This window comes from Bombina bombina, chromosome 8, assembly GCF_027579735.1.
Source record: "Bombina bombina isolate aBomBom1 chromosome 8, aBomBom1.pri, whole genome shotgun sequence".
Taxonomy (NCBI): domain Eukaryota; kingdom Metazoa; phylum Chordata; class Amphibia; order Anura; family Bombinatoridae; genus Bombina; species Bombina bombina.
The window spans coordinates 193,633,096-193,653,219 of NC_069506.1; positions in this window are offsets into that span (position 1 = coordinate 193,633,096).

Genomic DNA, 20,124 nt, shown 5'->3' on the forward strand with positions numbered 1-20,124 from the left:
ACTTGTTAAAGCAGATAATATTTCCTTTAGTAAAGTACCAGTGCCTGTTGCAGTTCCTTCAACATCTAAGGTGCAGAATGTTCCTGATAATATAAGAGATTTTGTTTCTGAATCCATAAAGAAGGCTATGTCTGTTATTTCTCCTTCTAGTAAACGTAAAAAATCTTTTAAAACTTCTCTCCCTACAGATGAATTTTTAAATGAACATCATCATTCTGATTCTGATGATTCCTCTGGTTCAGAGGATTCTGTCTCAGAGGTTGATGCTGATAAATCTTCATATTTATTTAAAATGGAATTTATTCGTTCTTTACTTAAAGAAGTACTAATTGCTTTAGAAATAGAGGATTCTGGTCCTCTTGATACTAATTATAAACGTTTAGATAAGGTATTTAAAGCTCCTGTGGTTATTCCAGAAGTTTTTCCTGTTCCTAATGCTATTTCTGCAGTAATTTCCAAAGAATGGGATAATTTGGGTAATTCATTTACTCCTTCTAAACGTTTTAAGCAATTATATCCTGTGCCGTCTGACAGATTAGAATTTTGGGACAAGATCCCTAAAGTTGATGGGGCTATTTCTACCCTTGCTAAACGTACTACTATTCCTACGTCAGATGGTACTTCGTTTAAGGATCCTCTAGATAGGAAAATTGAATCCTTTCTAAGAAAAGCTTATCTGTGTTCAGGTAATCTTCTTAGACCTGCTATATCTTTGGCTGATGTTGCTGCAGCTTCAACTTTTTGGTTGGAAACTTTAGCGCAACAAGTAACACATCGTGATTCTCATGATATTATTATTCTTCTTCAGCATGCTAATAATTTTATCTGTGATGCCATTTTTGATATTATCAGAGTTGATGTCAGGTTTATGTCTCTAGCTATTTTAGCTAGAAGAGCTTTATGGCTTAAAACTTGGAATGCTGATATGGCTTCTAAATCAACTTTACTTTCCATTTCTTTCCAGGGTAACAAATTATTTGGTTCTCAGTTGGATTCCATTATTTCAACTGTTACTGGTGGGAAAGGAACTTTTTTACCACAGGATAAAAAATCTAAAGGTAAAAACAGGGCTAATAATCGTTTTCGTTCCTTTCGTTTCAACAAAGAACAAAAGCCTGATCCTTCATCCTCAGGAGCAGTTTCAGTTTGGAGACCATCTCCAGTCTGGAATAAATCCAAGCCAGCTAGAAAGGCAAAGCCTGCTTCTAAGTCCACATGAAGGTGCGGCCCTCATTCCAGCTCAGCTGGTAGGGGGCAGGTTACGTTTTTTCAAGGAAATTTGGATCAATTCTGTTCACAATCTTTGGATTCAGAGCATTGTTTCAGAAGGGTACAGAATTGGTTTCAAGTTGAGACCTCCTGTAAAGAGATTTTTTCTTTCCCGTGTCCCAGTAAATCCAGTAAAAGCTCCAGCATTTCTGAAATGTGTTTCAGATCTAGAGTTGACTGGAGTAATTATGCCAGTTCCAGTTCCGGAACAGGGGATGGGGTTTTATTCAAATCTCTTCATTGTACCAAAGAAGGAGAATTCTTTCAGACCAGTTCTGGATCTAAAAATATTGAATCGTTATGTAAGGATACCAACGTTCAAGATGGTAACTGTAAGGACTATCTTACCTTTTGTTCAGCAAGGGAATTATATGTCCACAATAGATTTACAGGATGCATATCTGCATATTCCGATTCATCCAGATCATTATCAGTTCCTGAGATTCTCGTTTCTGGACAAGCATTACCAATTTGTGGCTCTGCCGTTTGGCCTAGCTACAGCTCCAAGAATTTTTACAAAGGTTCTCGGTGCCCTGCTGTCTGTAATCAGAGAACAGGGTATTGTGGTATTTCCTTATTTGGACGATATCTTGGTACTTGCTCAGTCTTTACATTTAGCAGAATCTCATACGAATCGACTTGTGTTGTTTCTTCAAGATCATGGTTGGAGGATCAATTTACCAAAAAGTTCTTTGAATCCTCAGACAAGGGTAACATTTCTGGGTTTCCAGATGGATTCAGTGTCCATGACTCTGTCTTTAACAGACAAGAGACGTCTAAAGTTGATTGCAGCTTGTCGAAACCTTCAGTCACAATCATTCCCTTCGGTAGCCTTATGCATGGAAATTCTAGGTCTTATGACTGCTGCATCGGACGCGATCCCCTTTGCTCGTTTTCACATGCGACCTCTTCAGCTCTGTATGCTGAAGCAATGGTGCAAGGATTACACGAAGATATCTCAATTAATATCTTTAAAACCGATTGTTCGACACTCTCTAACATGGTGGACAGATCACCATCGTTTAATTCAGGGGGCTTCTTTTGTGCTTCCGACCTGGACTGTAATTTCAACAGATGCAAGTCTCACAGGTTGGGGAGCTGTGTGGGGATCTCTGACGGCACAAGGAGTTTGGGAATCTCAGGAGGTGAGATTACCGATCAATATTTTGGAACTCCGTGCAATTTTCAGAGCTCTTCAGTTTTGGCCTCTTCTGAAGAGAGAATCGTTCATTTGTTTTTCAGACAGACAATGTCACAACTGTGGCATACATCAATCATCAAGGAGGGACTCACAGTCCTCTGGCTATGAAAGAAGTATCTCGAATTTTGGTTTGGGCGGAATCCAGCTCCTGTCTAATCTCTGCGGTTCATATCCCAGGTGTAGACAATTGGGAAGCGGATTATCTCAGTCGCCAAACGTTGCATCCGGGCGAATGGTCTCTTCACCCAGAGGTATTTCTTCAGATTGTTCAAATGTGGGAATTTCCAGAAATAGATCTGATGGCGTCCCATCTAAACAAGAAACTTCCCAGGTATCTGTCCAGATCCCGGGATCCTCAGGCGGAGGCAGTGGATGCATTATCACTTCCTTGGAAGTATCATCCTGCCTATATCTTTCCGCCTCTAGTTCTTCTTCAAAGAGTAATCTCCAAGATTCTGAAGGAATGCTCGTTTGTTCTGCTGGTAGCTCCGGCATGGCCTCACAGGTTTTGGTATGCGGATCTTGTCCGGATGGCCTCTTGCCAACCGTGGACTCTTCCGTTAAGACCAGACCTTCTGTCACAAGGTCCTCTTTTCTTTCATGTAATTAGCAAGAGTCCATGAGCTAGTGACGTATGGGATATACATTCCTACCAGGAGGGGCAAAGTTTCCCAAACCTCAAAATGCCTATAAATACACCCCTCACCACACCCACAATTCAGTTTTACAAACTTTGCCTCCAAGGGAGGTGGTGAAGTAAGTTTGTGCTAGATTCTACGTTGATATGCGCTCCGCAGCAGGTTGGAGCCCGGTTTTCCTCTCAGCGTGCAGTGAATGTCAGAGGGATGTGAGGAGAGTATTGCCTATTGAATGCAGTGATCTCCTTCTACGGGGTCTATTTCATAGGTTCTCTGTTATCGGTCGTAGAGATTCATCTCTTACCTCCCTTTTCAGATCGACGATATACTCTTATATTTACCATTTCCTCTACTGATTCTCGTTTCAGTACTGGTTTGGCTTTCTACAAACATGTAGATGAGTGTCCTGGGGTAAGTAGTCTTATTTTCTGTGACACTCCTAAGCTATGGTTGGGCACTTTGTTTATAAAGTTCTAAATATATGTATTCAAACATTTATTTGCCTTGACTCAGAATGTTCAACTTTCCTTATTTCAGACAGTCAGTTTCATATTTGGGATTATGCTTTTAAATTATCATTTTGTCTTACCTCAAAATTTGACTTTTTTCCCTGTGGGCTGTTAGGCTCGCGGGGGCTGAAAATGCTTCATTTTATTGCGTCATTCTTGGCGCTGACTTTTTTGGCGCAAAAATTCTATTTCCGTTTCCGGCGTCATACGTGTCGCCGGAAGTTGCGTCATTTTTTGACGTTATTTTGCGCCAAAAATGTCGGCGTTCCGGACGTGGCGTCATTTTTGGCGCCAAAAGCATTTAGGCGCCAAATAATGTGGGCGTCTTATTTGGCGCGAAAAAATATGGGCGTCACTTTTGTCTCCACATTATTTAAGTCTCATTTTTTATTGCTTCTGGTTGCTAGAAGCTTGTTCTTTGGCATTTTTTTCCCATTCCTGAAACTGTCATTTAAGGAATTTGATCTATTTTGCTTTATATATGTTGTTTTTTCTCTTACATATTGCAAGATGTCTCACGTTGCATCTGAGTCAGAAGATACTACAGGAAAATCGCTGTCAAGTGCTGAATCTACCAAAGCTAAGTGTATCTGCTGTAAACTTTTGGTAGCTATTTCTCCAGCTGTTGTTTGTATTGATTGTCATGACAAACTTGTTAAAGCAGATAATATTTCCTTTAGTAAAGTACCATTGCCTGTTGCAGTTCCTCAACATCTAAGGTGCAGAATGTTCCTGATAATATAAGAGATTTTGTTTCTGAATCCATAAAGAAGGCTATGTCTGTTATTTCTCCTTCTAGTAAACGTAAAAAGTCTTTTAAAACTTCTCTCCCTACAGATGAATTTTTAAATGAACACCATCATTCTGATTCTGATGGACTCCTCTGGTTCAGAGGATTCTGTCTCAGAGGTTGATGCTGATAAATCTTCATATTTATTTAAGATGGAATTTATTCGTTCTTTACTTAAAGAAGTACTAATTGCTTTAGAAATAGAGGATTCTGTCCTCTTGATACTAATTATAAACGTTTAGGATAAGGTTTTTAAAGCTCCTGTGGTTATTCCAGAAGTTTTTCCTGTTCCTAATGCTATTTCTGCAGTAATTTCCTAAGAATGGGATAATTTGGGTAATTCATTTACTCCTTCTAAACGTTTTAAGCAATTATATCCTGTGCCGCCTGACAGGTTAGAATTTTGGGACAAAATCCCTAAAGTTGATGGGGCTATTTCTACCCTTGCTAAACGTACTACCATTCCTACGTCAGATGGTACTTCGTTTAAGGATCCTTTAGATAGAAAATTGAATCCTTTCTAAGAAAAGCTTATCTATGTTCAGGTAATCTTCTTAGACCTGCTATATCATTGGCTGATGTTGCTGCAGCTTCAACTTTTTGGTTGGAAACTTAGCGCAACAAGTATCAAATCGTGATTCTCATGATATTATTATTCTTCTTCAGCATGCTAATAATTTCATCTGTGATGCCATTTTTGATATTATTAGAGTTGATGTCAGATTTATGTCTCTAGCTATCTTAGCTAGAAGAGCTTTATGGCTTAAGACTTGGAATGCTGATATGGCTTCTAAATCAACTCTACTTTCCATTTCTTTCCAGGGAAACAAATTATTTGGTTCTCAGTTGGATTCTATTATTTCAACTGTTACTGGTGGGAAAGGAACTTTTTTACCACAGGATAAAAAGTCTAAAGGTAAAAACAGGGCTAATAATCGTTTTCGTTCCTTTCGTTTCAACAAAGAACAAAAGCCTGATCCTTCAGTCCTCAGGAGCAGTTTCAGTTTGGAGACCATCTCCAGTCTGGAATAAATCCAAGCCAGCTAGAAAGGCAAAGCCTGCTTCTAAGTTCACATGAAGGTACGGCCCTCATTCCAGCTCAGCTGGTAGGGGGCAGGTTACGTTTTTTCAAGGAAATTTGGATCAATTCTGTTCACAATCTTTGGATTCAGAGCATTGTTTCAGAAGGGTACAGAATTGGTTTCAAGATGAGACCTCCTGCAAAGAGATTTTTTCTTTCCCGTGTCCCAGTAAATCCAGTGAAAGCTCCGGCATTTCTGAATTGTGTTTCAGATCTAGAGTTGGACTGGAGTAATTATGTCAGTTCCAGTTCCGGAACAGGGGATGGGGTTTTATTCAAATCTCTTCATTGTACCAAAGAAGGAGAATTCCTTCAGTCCAGTTCTGGATCTAAAATTATTGAATCGTTATGTAAGGATACCAACGTTCAAGATGGTAACTGTAAGGACTATCTTAGCCTTTTGTCAGCAAGGGAATTATATGTCCACAATAGATTTACAGGATGCATATCTGCATATTCCGATTCATCCAGATCATTATCAGTTCCTGAGATTCTCGTTTCTGGACAAGCATTACCAATTTGTGGCTCTGCCGTTTGGCCTAGCTACAGCTCCAAGAATTTTTACAAAGGTTCTCGGTGCCCTGCTGTCTGTAATCAGAGAACAGGGTATTGTGGTATTTCCTTATTTGGACGATATCTTGGTACTTGCTCAGTCTTTACATTTAGCAGAGTCTCATACGAATCGACTTGTGTTGTTTCTTCAAGATCATGGTTGGAGGATCAATTTACCAAAAAGTTCTTTGAATCCTCAGACAAGGGTAACATTTCTGGGTTTCCAGATGATTCAGTGTCCATGACTCTGTCTTTAACAGACAAGAGACGTCTAAAGTTGATTGCAGCTTGTCGAAACCTTCAGTCACAATCATTCCCTTCGGTAGCCTTATGCATGGAAATTCTAGGTCTTATGACTGCTGCATCGGACGCGATCCCCTTTGCTCGTTTTCACATGCGACCTCTTCAGCTCTGTATGCTGAAGCAATGGTGCAAGGATTACACGAAGATATCTCAATTAATATCTTTAAAACCGATTGTTCGACACTCTCTAACATGGTGGACAGATCACCATCGTTTAATTCAGGGGGCTTCTTTTGTGCTTCCGACCTGGACTGTAATTTCAACAGATGCAAGTCTCACAGGTTGGGGAGCTGTGTGGGGATCTCTGACGGCACAAGGAGTTTGGGAATCTCAGGAGGTGAGATTACCGATCAATATTTTGGAACTCCGTGCAATTTTCAGAGCTCTTCAGTTTTGGCCTCTTCTGAAGAGAGAATCGTTCATTTGTTTTCAGACAGACAATGTCACAACTGTGGCATACATCAATCATCAAGGAGGGACTCACAGTCCTCTGGCTATGAAAGAAGTATCTCGAATTTTGGTTTGGGCGGAATCCAGCTCCTGTCTAATCTCTGCGGTTCATATCCCAGGTGTAGACAATTGGGAAGCGGATTATCTCAGTCGCCAAACGTTGCATCCGGGCGAATGGTCTCTTCACCCAGAGGTATTTCTTCAGATTGTTCAAATGTGGGAATTTCCAGAAATAGATCTGATGGCGTCCCATCTAAACAAGAAACTTCCCAGGTATCTGTCCAGATCCCGGGATCCTCAGGCGGAGGCAGTGGATGCATTATCACTTCCTTGGAAGTATCATCCTGCCTATATCTTTCCGCCTCTAGTTCTTCTTCAAAGAGTAATCTCCAAGATTCTGAAGGAATGCTCGTTTGTTCTGCTGGTAGCTCCGGCATGGCCTCACAGGTTTTGGTATGCGGATCTTGTCCGGTATAAAACCTGTCATTAAGTCAATTTCTCCTCCTTGGAGTTTGAATTTGGTTCTGGGAGCTCTTCAAGCTCATCCGTTTGAACCTATGCATTCATTGGACATTAAATTACTTCTTGGAAAGTTTTGTTCCTTTTGGCCATCTCTTCTGCTAGAAGAGTTTCTGAATTATCTGCTCTTTCGTGTGAGTCTCCTTTTCTGGTTTTTCATCAGGATAAGGCGGTGTTGCGAACTTCTTTTGAATTTTTACCTAAAGTTGTGAATTCCAACAACATTAGTAGAGAAATTGTGGTTCCTTCATTATGTCCTAATCCTAAGAATTCTAAGGGAGAAATCATTGCATTCTTTGGATGTTGTTAGAGCTTTGAAATATTATGTTGAAGCTACGAAATCTTTCCGTAAGACTTCTAGTCTATTTGTTATCTTTTCCGGTTCTAGGAAAGGCCAGAAAGCTTCTGCCATTTCTTTGGCATCTTGGTTGAAATCTTTAATTCATCTTGCCTATGTTGAGTCGGGTAAAACTCCGCCTCAAAGAATTACAGCTCATTCTACTAGGTCAGTATCTACTTCCTGGGCGTTTAGGAATGAAGCTTCGGTTGACCAGATCTGCAAAGCAGCAACTTGGTCTTCTTTGCATACTTTTACTAAATTCTACCATTTTGATGTATTTTCTTCTTCTGAAGCAGTTTTGGTAGAAAAGTTCTTCAGGCAGCGGTTTCAGTTTGAATCTTCTGCTTATGTTTTTTGTTAAACTTTATTTTGGGTGTGGATTATTTTCAGCAGGGAATTGGCTGTCTTTATTTTATCCCTCCCTCTCTAGTGACTCTTGTGTGGAAAGATCCACATCTTGGGTAGTCATTATCCCATACGTCACTAGCTCATGGACTCTTGTTAATTACATGAAAAGAAAACATAATTTATGTAAGAACTTACCTGATAAATTCATTTCTTTCATATTAACAAGAGTCCATGAGGCCCACCCTTTTTATGGCCTCTTGCCAACCGTGGACTCTTCCGTTAAGACCAGACCTTCTGTCACAAGGTCCTCTTTTCTTTCATGTAATTAACAAGAGTCCATGAGCTAGTGACGTATGGGATATACATTCCTACCAGGAGGGGCAAAGTTTCCCAAACCTTAAAATGCCTATAAATACACCCCTCACCACACCCACAAATCAGTTTTACAAACTTTGCCTCCAAGGGAGGTGGTGAAGTAAGTTTGTGCTAGATTCTACGTTGATATGCGCTCCGCAGCAAGTTGGAGCCCGGTTTTCCTCTCAGCGTGCAGTGAATGTCAGAGGGATGTGAGGAGAGTATTGCCTATTGAATGCAGTGATCTCCTTCTACGGGGTCTATTTCATAAGGTTCTCTGTTATCGGTCGTAGAGATTCATCTCTTACCTCCCTTTTCAGATCGACGATATACTCTTATATTTACCATTTCCTCTACTGATTCTCGTTTCAGTACTGGTTTGGCTTTCTACAAACATGTAGATGAGTGTCCTGGGGTAAGTAAGTCTTATTTTCTGTGACACTCTAAGCTATGGTTGGGCACTTTATTTATAAAGTTCTAAATATATGTATTCAAACATTTATTTGCCTTGACTCAGAATGTTCAACTTTCCTTATTTCCAGACAGTCAGTTTCATATTTGGGATTATGCTTTAAATTATCATATTTTGTCTTACCTCAAAAATTTGACTTTTTTCCCTGTGGGCTGTTAGGCTCGCGGGGGCTGAAAATGCTTCATTTTATTGCGTCATTTTTGGCGCGGATTTTTTTGGCGCAAAAATTCATTTCCGTTTCCGGCGTCATACGTGTCGCCGGAAGTTGCGTCATTTTTTGACGTTATTTTGCGCCAAAAATGTCGGCGTTCCGGATGTGGCGTCATTTTTGGCGCCAAAAGCATTTAGGCGCCAAATAATGTGGGCGTCTTATTTGGCGCCAAAAAATATGGGCGTCGCTTTTGTCTCCACATTATTTCAGTCTCATTTTCATTTGCTTCTGGTTGCTAGAAGCTTGATGTTTGGCATTTTTTTCCCATTCCTGAAACTGTCTTATAAGGAATTTGATTTATTTTGCTTTATATGTTGTTTTTTCTCTTACATATTGCAAGATGTCTCACGTTGCATCTGAGCCAGAAGATACTACAGGAAAACCACTGCCTGCTGGATCTACCAAAGCTAAGTGTATCTGCTGTAAACTTTTGGTAGCTATTTCTCCAGCTGTTGTTTGTAATAATTGTCATGACAAACTTGTTAAAGCAGATAATATTTCCTTTAGTGATGTACCATTGCCTGTTGCAGTTCCCTCAACATCTAAGGTGCAGAATGTTCCTGATAACATAAGAGATTTTGTTTCTGAATCCATAAAGAAGGCTTTGTCTGTTATTTCTCCTTCTAGTAAACGTAAAAAGTCTTTTAAATCTTCTCTCTCTACAGATGAATTTTTAAATGAACACCATCATTCTGATTCTTTGGACTCTTCTAGTTCAGAGGATTCTGTCTCAGAGATTGATGCTGATAAATCTTCATATTTATTTAAGATGGAATTTATTCGCTCTTTACTTAAAGAAGTACTAATTGCTTTAGAAATAGAGGATTCTAGTCCTCTTGATACTAATTCTATACGTTTGGATAAGGTTTTTAAAGCTCCTGCGGTTATTCCAGAAGTCTTTCCTGTTCCTAATGCTATTTCTGCAGTAATTGCTAAGGAATGGGATAAATTGGGTAATTCATTTACTCCTTCTAAACGTTTTAAGCAATTATATCCTGTTCCGCCTGACAGGTTAGAATTTTGGGACAAAATCCCTAAAGTTGATGGGGCTATTTCTACCCTTGCTAAACGTACTACCATTCCTACGTCAGATGGTACCTCGTTTAAGGATCCTTTAGATAGAAAAATTGAATCTTTTCTAAGAAAAGCTTATCTATGTTCAGGTAATCTTCTTAGACCTGCTATATCATTGGCTGATGTTGCTGCAGCTTCAACTTTTTGGTTGGAAACTCTAGCGCAACAAGTATCAAATCGTGATTCTCATGATATTATTATTCTTCTCCAGCATGCTAATAATTTCATCTGTGATGCCATTTTTGATATTATTAGAGTTGATGTTAGATTTATGTCTCTGGCTATCTTAGCCAGAAGAGTTTTATGGCTTAAGACTTGGAATGCTGATATGGCTTCTAAATCAACTCTACTTTCCATTTCTTTCCAGGGAAACAAATTATTTGGTTCTCAGTTGGATTCTATTATTTCAACTGTTACTGGTGGGAAAGGAACTTTTTTACCACAGGATAAAAAGTCTAAAGGTAAAAACAGGGCTAACAATCGTTTTCGTTCCTTTCGTTTCAACAAAGAACAAAAGCCTGATCCTTCGTCCTCAGGAGCAGTTTCAGTTTGGAAACCATCTCCAGTCTGGAATAAATCCAAGCCTGCTAGAAAGGCAAAGCCTGCTTCTAAGTTCACATGAAGGTACGGCCCTCATTCCAGTTCAGCTGGTAGGGGGCAGGTTACGTTTTTTCAAGGAAATTTGGATCAAATCTGTTCACAATCTTTGGATTCAGAACATTGTTTCAGAAGGGTACAGAATTGGTTTCAAGATGAGACCTCCTGCAAAGAGATTTTTTCTTTCCCATGTCCCAGTAAATCCAGTGAAAGCTCAAGCATTTCTGAATTGTGTTTCAGATCTAGAGTTGGCTGGAGTAATTATGTCAGTTCCAGTTCCGGAACAGGGGATGGGGTTTTATTCAAATCTCTTCATTGTACCAAAGAAGGAGAATTCCTTCAGTCCAGTTCTGGATCTAAAATTATTGAATCATTATGTAAGGATACCAACGTTCAAGATGGTAACTGTAAGGACTATATTGCCTTTTGTCCAGCAAGGGAATTATATGTCCACAATAGATTTACAGGATGCATATCTGCATATTCCGATTCATCCAGATCATTATCAGTTCCTGAGATTCTCTTTTCTAGACAAGCATTACCAATTTGTGGCTCTACCGTTTGGCCTTGCTACAGCTCCAAGAATTTTCACAAAGATTCTCGGTGCCCTTCTGTCTGTAATCAGAGAACAGGGTATTGTGGTATTTCCTTATTTGGACGATATCTTGGTACTTGCTCCGTCTTTACATTTAGCAGAGTCTCATACGAATCGACTTGTGTTGTTTCTTCAAGATCATGGTTGGAGGATCAATTTACCAAAAAGTTCTTTGATTCCTCAAACAAGGGTAACCTTTCTGGGTTTCCAGATAGATTCAGTGTCCATGACTCTGTCTTTAACAGACAAGAGACGTCTAAAATTGATTACAGCTTGTCGAAACCTTCAGTCACAATCATTCCCTTCGGTAGCCTTATGCATGGAAATTCTAGGTCTTATGACTGCTGCATCGGACGCGATCCCCTTTGCTCGTTTTCACATGCGACCTCTTCAGCTCTGTATGCTGAACCAATGGTGCAGGGATTACACGAAGATATCTCAATTAATATCTTTAAAACCGATTGTTCGACACTCTCTAACGTGGTGGACAAATCACCATCGTTTAATTCAGGGGGCTTCTTTTGTTCTTCCGACCTGGACTGTAATTTCAACAGATGCAAGTCTCACAGGTTGGGGAGCTGTGTGGGGATCTCTGACGGCACAAGGAGTTTGGGAATCTCAGGAGGTGAGATTACCGATCAATATTTTGGAACTCCGTGCAATTTTCAGAGCTCTTCAGTTTTGGCCTCTTCTGAAGAGAGAATCGTTCATTTGTTTTCAGACAGACAATGTCACAACTGTGGCATACATCAATCATCAAGGAGGGACTCACAGTCCTCTGGCTATGAAAGAAGTATCTCGAATTTTGGTTTGGGCGGAATCCAGCTCCTGTCTAATCTCTGCGGTTCATATCCCAGGTGTAGACAATTGGGAAGCGGATTATCTCAGTCGCCAAACGTTGCATCCGGGCGAATGGTCTCTTCACCCAGAGGTATTTCTTCAGATTGTTCAATTGTGGGGGCTCCCAGAGATAGATCTGATGGCCTCTCATCTAAACAAGAAACTTCCCAGGTATCTGTCCAGATCCCGGGATCCTCAGGCGGAGGCAGTGGATGCATTATCACTTCCTTGGAAGTATCATCCTGCCTATATCTTTCCGCCTCTAGTTCTTCTTCCAAGAGTAATCTCCAAGATTCTGAGGGAATGCTCGTTTGTTCTGCTAATAGCTCCGGCATGGCCTCACAGGTTTTGGTATGCGGATCTTGTCCGGATGGCATCTTGCCAGCCATGGACTCTTCCGTTAAGACCAGACCTTCTGTCACAAGGTCCTTTTTTCCATCCGGATCTGAAATCCTTAAATTTAAAGGTATGGAGATTGAACGCTTGATTCTTGGTCATAGAGGTTTCTCTGACTCCGTGATTAATACTATGTTACAGGCTCGTAAATCTGTATCTCGAGAGATATATTATAGAGTCTGGAAGACTTATATTTCATGGTGTCTTTCTCATCATTTTTCTTGGCATTCTTTTAGAATACCGAGAATTTTACAATTTCTTCAGGATGGTTTGGATAAGGGTTTGTCCGCAAGTTCTTTGAAAGGACAAATCTCTGCTCTTTCTGTTCTTTTTCACAGAAAGATTGCTATTCTTCCTGATATTCATTGTTTTGTACAAGCTTTGGTTCGTATAAAACCTGTCATTAAGTCAATTTCTCCTCCTTGGAGTTTGAATTTGGTTCTGGGAGCTCTTCAAGCTCATCCGTTTGAACCTATGCATTCATTGGACATTAAATTACTTTCTTGGAAAGTTTTGTTCCTTTTGGCCATCTCTTCTGCTAGAAGAGTTTCTGAATTATCTGCTCTTTCGTGTGAGTCTCCTTTTCTGGTTTTTCATCAGGATAAGGCGGTGTTGCGAACTTCTTTTGAATTTTTACCTAAAGTTGTGAATTCCAACAACATTAGTAGAGAAATTGTGGTTCCTTCATTATGTCCTAATCCTAAGAATTCTAAGGAGAAATCATTGCATTCTTTGGATGTTGTTAGAGCTTTGAAATATTATGTTGAAGCTACGAAATCTTTCCGTAAGACTTCTAGTCTATTTGTTATCTTTTCCGGTTCTAGGAAAGGCCAGAAAGCTTCTGCCATTTCTTTGGCATCTTGGTTGAAATCTTTAATTCATCTTGCCTATGTTGAGTCGGGTAAAACTCCGCCTCAAAGAATTACAGCTCATTCTACTAGGTCAGTATCTACTTCCTGGGCGTTTAGGAATGAAGCTTCGGTTGACCAGATCTGCAAAGCAGCAACTTGGTCTTCTTTGCATACTTTTACTAAATTCTACCATTTTGATGTATTTTCTTCTTCTGAAGCAGTTTTTGGTAGAAAAGTTCTTCAGGCAGCGGTTTCAGTTTGAATCTTCTGCTTATGTTTTTTGTTAAACTTTATTTTGGGTGTGGATTATTTTCAGCAGGAATTGGCTGTCTTTATTTTATCCCTCCCTCTCTAGTGACTCTTGTGTGGAAAGATCCACATCTTGGGTAGTCATTATCCCATACGTCACTAGCTCATGGACTCTTGTTAATTACATGAAAGAAAACATAATTTATGTAAGAACTTACCTGATAAATTCATTTCTTTCATATTAACAAGAGTCCATGAGGCCCACCCTTTTTTGTGGTGGTTATGATTTTTTTGTATAAAGCACAATTATTCCAATTCCTTATTTTATATGCTTCGCACTTTTTCTTATCACCCCACTTCTTGGCTATTCGTTAAACTGATTTGTGGGTGTGGTGAGGGGTGTATTTATAGGCATTTTAAGGTTTGGGAAACTTTGCCCCTCCTGGTAGGAATGTATATCCCATACGTCACTAGCTCATGGACTCTTGTTAATATGAAAGAAATGAATTTATCAGGTAAGTTCTTACATAAATTATGTTTTCCATCAGGATCTGAAATCCTTAAATTTAAAGGTATGGAGATTGAACGCTTGATTCTTGGTCAAAGAGGTTTCTCTGACTCTGTGATTAATACTATGTTACAGGCTCGTAAATCTGTATCTCGAGAGATATATTATAGAGTCTGGAAGACATATTTCTTGGTGTCTTTCTCATCATTTTTCCTGGCATTCTTTTAGAATACCGAGAATTTTACAGTTTCTTCAGGATGGTTTAGATAAGGGTTTGTCCGCAAGTTCTTTGAAAGGACAAATCTCTGCTCTTTCTGTTCTTTTTCACAGAAAGATTGCTATTCTTCCTGATATTCATTGTTTTGTACAAGCTTTGGTTCGTATAAAGCCTGTCATTAAGTCAATTTCTCCTCCTTGGAGTTTGAATTTGGTTCTGGGAGCTCTTCAAGCTCCTCCGTTTGAACCTATGCATTCATTGGACATTAAATTACTTTCTTGGAAAGTTTTGTTCCTTTTGGCCATCTCTTCTGCCAGAAGAGTTTCTGAATTATCTGCTCTTTCTTGTGAGTCTCCTTTTCTGATTTTTCATCAGGATAAGGCGGTGTTGCGAACTTCTTTTGAATTTTTACCTAAAGTTGTGAATTCCAACAACATTAGTAGAGAAATTGTGGTTCCTTCATTATGTCCTAATCCTAAGAATTCTAAGGAGAAATCGTTGCATTCTTTGGATGTTGTTAGAGCTTTGAAATATTATGTTGAAGCTACGAAATCTTTTCGTAAGACTTCTAGTCTATTTGTTATCTTTTCCGGTTCTAGAAAAGGCCAGAAAGCTTCTGCCATTTCTTTGGCATCTTGGTTGAAATCTTTAATTCATCTTGCCTATGTTGAGTCGGGTAAAACTCCGCCTCAGAGAATTACAGCTCATTCTACTAGGTCAGTTTCTACTTCCTGGGCGTTTAGGAATGAAGCTTCGGTTGACCAGATCTGCAAAGCAGCAACTTGGTCCTTTTTGCATACTTTTACTAAATTCTACCATTTTGATGTATTTTCTTCTTCTGAAGCAGTTTTTGGTAGAAAAGTACTTCAGGCAGCGGTTTCAGTTTGAATCTTCTGCTTATGTTTTTCGTTAAACTTTATTTTGGGTGTGGATTATTTTCAGCAGGAATTGGCTGTCTTTATTTTATCCCTCCCTCTCTAGTGACTCTTGTGTGGAAAGATCCACATCTTGGGTAGTCATTATCCCATACGTCACTAGCTCATGGACTCTTGCTAATTACATGAAAGAAAACATAATTTATGTAAGAACTTACCTGATAAATTCATTTCTTTCATATTAGCAAGAGTCCATGAGGCCCGCCCTTTTTTTGTGGTGGTTATGATTTTGTATAAAGCACAATTATTCCAATTCCTTATTTTATATGCTTTCGCACTTTTTTATCACCCCACTTCTTGGCTATTCGTTAAACTGAATTGTGGGTGTGGTGAGGGGTGTATTTATAGGCATTTTGAGGTTTGGGAAACTTTGCCCCTCCTGGTAGGAATGTATATCCCATACGTCACTAGCTCATGGACTCTTGCTAATATGAAAGAAATGAATTTATCAGGTAAGTTCTTACATAAATTATGTTTTTTTTGTTCTTCTGGCACCTTTTTTTCACCCTGATATTTCTCCTACTGTTCCTTGTTCCCTTGGCAGAATAACTGGGAGATGAGGGAAGTGGGGGCGGTATTTAAGCCTTTGGCTGGGGTGTCTTTGCCTCCTCCTGGTGGTCAGGTTTTGTATTTCCCAAAAGTAATGAATGCAGCTGTGGACTCTCCCCGTCAGAAGAAAAGAAAATTATCTGGTAAGCATAATTTTTTTTTTCCAGGTAATAGGGCTCCAAAACCCACATATATGTATATATCTGTGTACATATGTATTTATGTGTTTATATGTGTATATATACATATAAATACATCTGTGCACACATATATACATTACATATATACTGTATATATACATACATACATACATACACATATGTAGACATCTATATATCCATATAAGCTCTTTGCAGGCCATTTTTTCCAAACATCTTGTACCATCTATCTTTGAGCCCTTATAACTTTTTTATTATGATTTTTTAAAATATATATTTTTTTTATGTTTATATGAGAATAACTGTACTTTTAGATACAGATAATATTAATGCATTGCCAAATGATACACACAAGCTCTCAGAAATGCTATCACCTAACTAAACTTATTATCCCTTTAAAGGGCCACTGTAAGTAAATATTTTCTATGCCTGTTACTAACTAACTACCCCAAATACGCTTTTTATCAATAGCATTTCATTAACATATCTCTACCGTATATCAGAAATCTTGTCTGCAAATTTAATTGTTTTCCAAACCCACTCTGCGGGTATCCTTTGCTCTGTACCAATCCGTTTACAATACCTAGGTTTCAAAATGGCGCTTTAAACACAATTTCATTGGTTTAAGTATTTTGAACATGCAGTGCTGAAAATAGTGGGAAGGATAACGTGACATCATCGGCAAATAAAAGATATAACTTTTAGAACGTTATGAAACTTCGTTTTGGAGAAAATATAGGTCAGTAGGTTTTAATTAATGTTTATTAACTTTAATATGTTAGTTGTTTGGCTTAAAAATTATAACGGAAAGTAATCCTTTAAGCCTAATAAGGCTTAAAGGGATACTAAACCCAATTTTTTTCTTTCATGATTCAGATAGAGCATGCAATTTTAAGCAGTTTTCTAATTTACTCCTATTATCAATTTTTCTTTGTTCTCTTGCTTTCTTTATTTAAATAGAAGCCATCTAAGCTAAGGAGCCAGCACATTTTTGGTTCAGACCCTGGACAGCATTAATCCACCAATCAGCAAGGACAACCCAGGTTGTGAACCAAAAATGGGCCGCATCTAAACTTACATTCTTGCTTTTCAAATAAAAAAAGCAAGAGAATGAAGAAAAATTGATAATAGGAGTAAATTAGAAAGTTGCTTAAAATTGCATGCTCTATCTGAATCATGAAAGAAAAAATTTGGGTTCAGTGTCCCTTTAAAGTGATGATAAACTCTCCCCTTTTAGAATCAGATCCGGACTCTTAGTGATATTTTAGATGGAGTTTAATTTATCAGTTGTAATGAAGATGCACTATAGCTTACTTTTTAATGTAGATATGAAATTCAAATTCCCTGTGCTTTGCCGCCCACTTAAAAAGTCAATTTTTCTGTGAGCTAACGGTTTGAATTGTTCTCCAATCAGAGCTCTAGCTAGAACAAAGTGCTATATGGGACGAGTGATGTTTAAAGAACAATTGAAACAGTTAGCTCACAGAAAAATTGACTTTTGAAGTGGGCGGCGGAGCGTGGGGTATTTGAATTTCATATCTATATTTAAAAAGTAAGTTATAGCGCATTCTTATTACATCTAATTAATTAAACGCCATCTAAAATATCACTAACAATACGGATCTGATTTTAAAAAGGGGAGAGTTTACTAAGTGTGATTCTAGAAGTGCATATCGTGTATACAATACAAATATTAGTCATTCTTATAGTAAAATAAACCAATATTTAATAGACAATACAATCATATACATAAGAAAAAAATCATAAAGTAAATCATAAAATAAAATATAAGTGCATATATAAAAAAAGTCAGAAAAAAGATGGGGTACAAATATCCAATGTGGTGATCCCGAAGAGCAGTATGTCCTCAAATATGCATAAGTGTCATAATAAATTATTATAGAGTGACAAATAATCCTGTGTCCTAGAATCAGTTTTAAAAATGTTCTAAGCTGGCATAGTCTTAATAAAGGCCCTATTTAGAGCCAACACGCGTAGTCTATTTCAGACATTTCCAGCTAGAGTTTTCCACTACTACCACTGTGGGGGTCTGGTAAGCCTATAAGGTTTTGGGCAAGAGTATTTATCACTTTGGTATTGCATATTATGTATTAATTTCCTTAGGTTCCGGTCCACGTGGGGATAATTTGGACACACTAGGGATTATAATTATCTTTATTTTGTATTTTTTATATTTCCATATTTTTTGCATTTTTTAATTAAGAAACACTCTATTACACAACTACTTGTTTTTCTCCAACTTCACATTATTAAAACCGATTCTATGACACAGAATCATTTGTCACCCTACTTCCATTTATTATGACACTAATGCATATTTGAGGACATACTGCTCTTCGGGATGTTGTTTCCATCTTTTTTCTGACTTTGCGCATATATTTTATTTTATTAATTCTTTTTCTTATGTACATGATTATATTGTCCATTAAATGTGTATTTTTACTATACTGTAACTGTACCTTTACATGTATTTATGTTGTGTTTTATGCAACTTTTTTCTTCCCCTACCATTTACGCAAGCTGTCATGTAGCGTTTTACCCTACGTGCGTTAAATTTGATTGCGCTCAAGCAAATGTGTTTACTTTCAACTCGTAATACGAGCGTTATTTCCGGATGGAAAAAAAACAATATCACTCACGTTCCACTGTTAGCACGCCACTCATAGCCTAGCCCAGGATAGACAGCTAATATTTTGTGGCTCTTGTATTAAGAATATTGTCCTCTAATTTGAAGATATTTTTTTGTGGCTTCTAAGATGTTAAAGTCTCTGGGAATTCTTGTTCTATTAATTTATGTGATCTGTGTTGCCTTATTTAGGTCCAGATTATGAGTGGCGCACTAACATTTACGTGAAAGCGATATCGGGTTTATGGTGGCTGCAGCGCAAAAAAGCTATAAGGGCTAAAAAAATATGAGGTCTCTGGTGTTAGAAGAAAACAAAAGACAGGCAAATGGCTTTAACATAGAGATACATACATACATACATACATACACATGTTTAAATATATGTATGTATGTGTTTATATATATATATGTGTGTGTGTTTATTTGTGTGTACATATGTATTTATGTATTTATATGTGTATATATGTATTAACAGACATATATATACATATAAATGCATATGTATGCATATATAAACATATATATATAAGTGCATCGGCGTCCTTTGCAGTTAAGTAGATGAAAACATGTTAAAGCATATTTATGCAATATTCATTCTTAACAAAGTGTTATACTGTGTATTTACTATAAATATTTCACATTCCAATGTTCTGCAGAAAGCAGAATATGTTCTAAGTATTTTTAATAGATATTCCTATATGTATCTGTATATATCTATACCTATATTTAATTTTATGTGTGTGTTTATGTATATATATATATATATATATATATATATATATATATAGGTATAGATATATATTGTACCAAAATACCATTAGATATATGTAGAAATATGTATTTATGAATAAATAGAGCATATTCTGCTATGTGAAGAACATTGTAATGTGAAAAATGTAAATATTCATATTTTCATGTAGAATTAGCGCACTTGAGAAAATGCGATCAGGTTTGTGAGCGAGTAGGGTGTTTTTTTCCACCTGTTTTGCTCCATTGACTTATATGTGGGAATATGTTTACACGGTCGCGATATTCTAACTTCAGACTTTTTGCGCGCATCGGATTAGCACATGAGCAAAAACTTTTTACTTTCAACTTGTAATACAAACGCTACCCGACGCACACAAAAAGCTTACTTTGAGCAAAGTTAGTCTCACTGTTTTTATGGCTTTTGAAGTTCCTATTTGAAATGGAAGTAAAATCTAAAAACATAATTTTCATGCATATGACATGGCACAATTTAGACATAATAGAAATATATTTATGAAAATAGATGTTAAAGGATTACTAACGTTTGCTTTTTTGGTCCATAACGGACCACATATTTTAAACCACATCAATAATCACAATCCAATCTACCTTATTTGTTCTTGAAACAAAGCTCCAAATCAATATAAAATAACCTTTTATTTTAATCGCATGACATCTCTTCATCCAGCCCTCAAATATGGGCCGTACACTGTATCCCTCA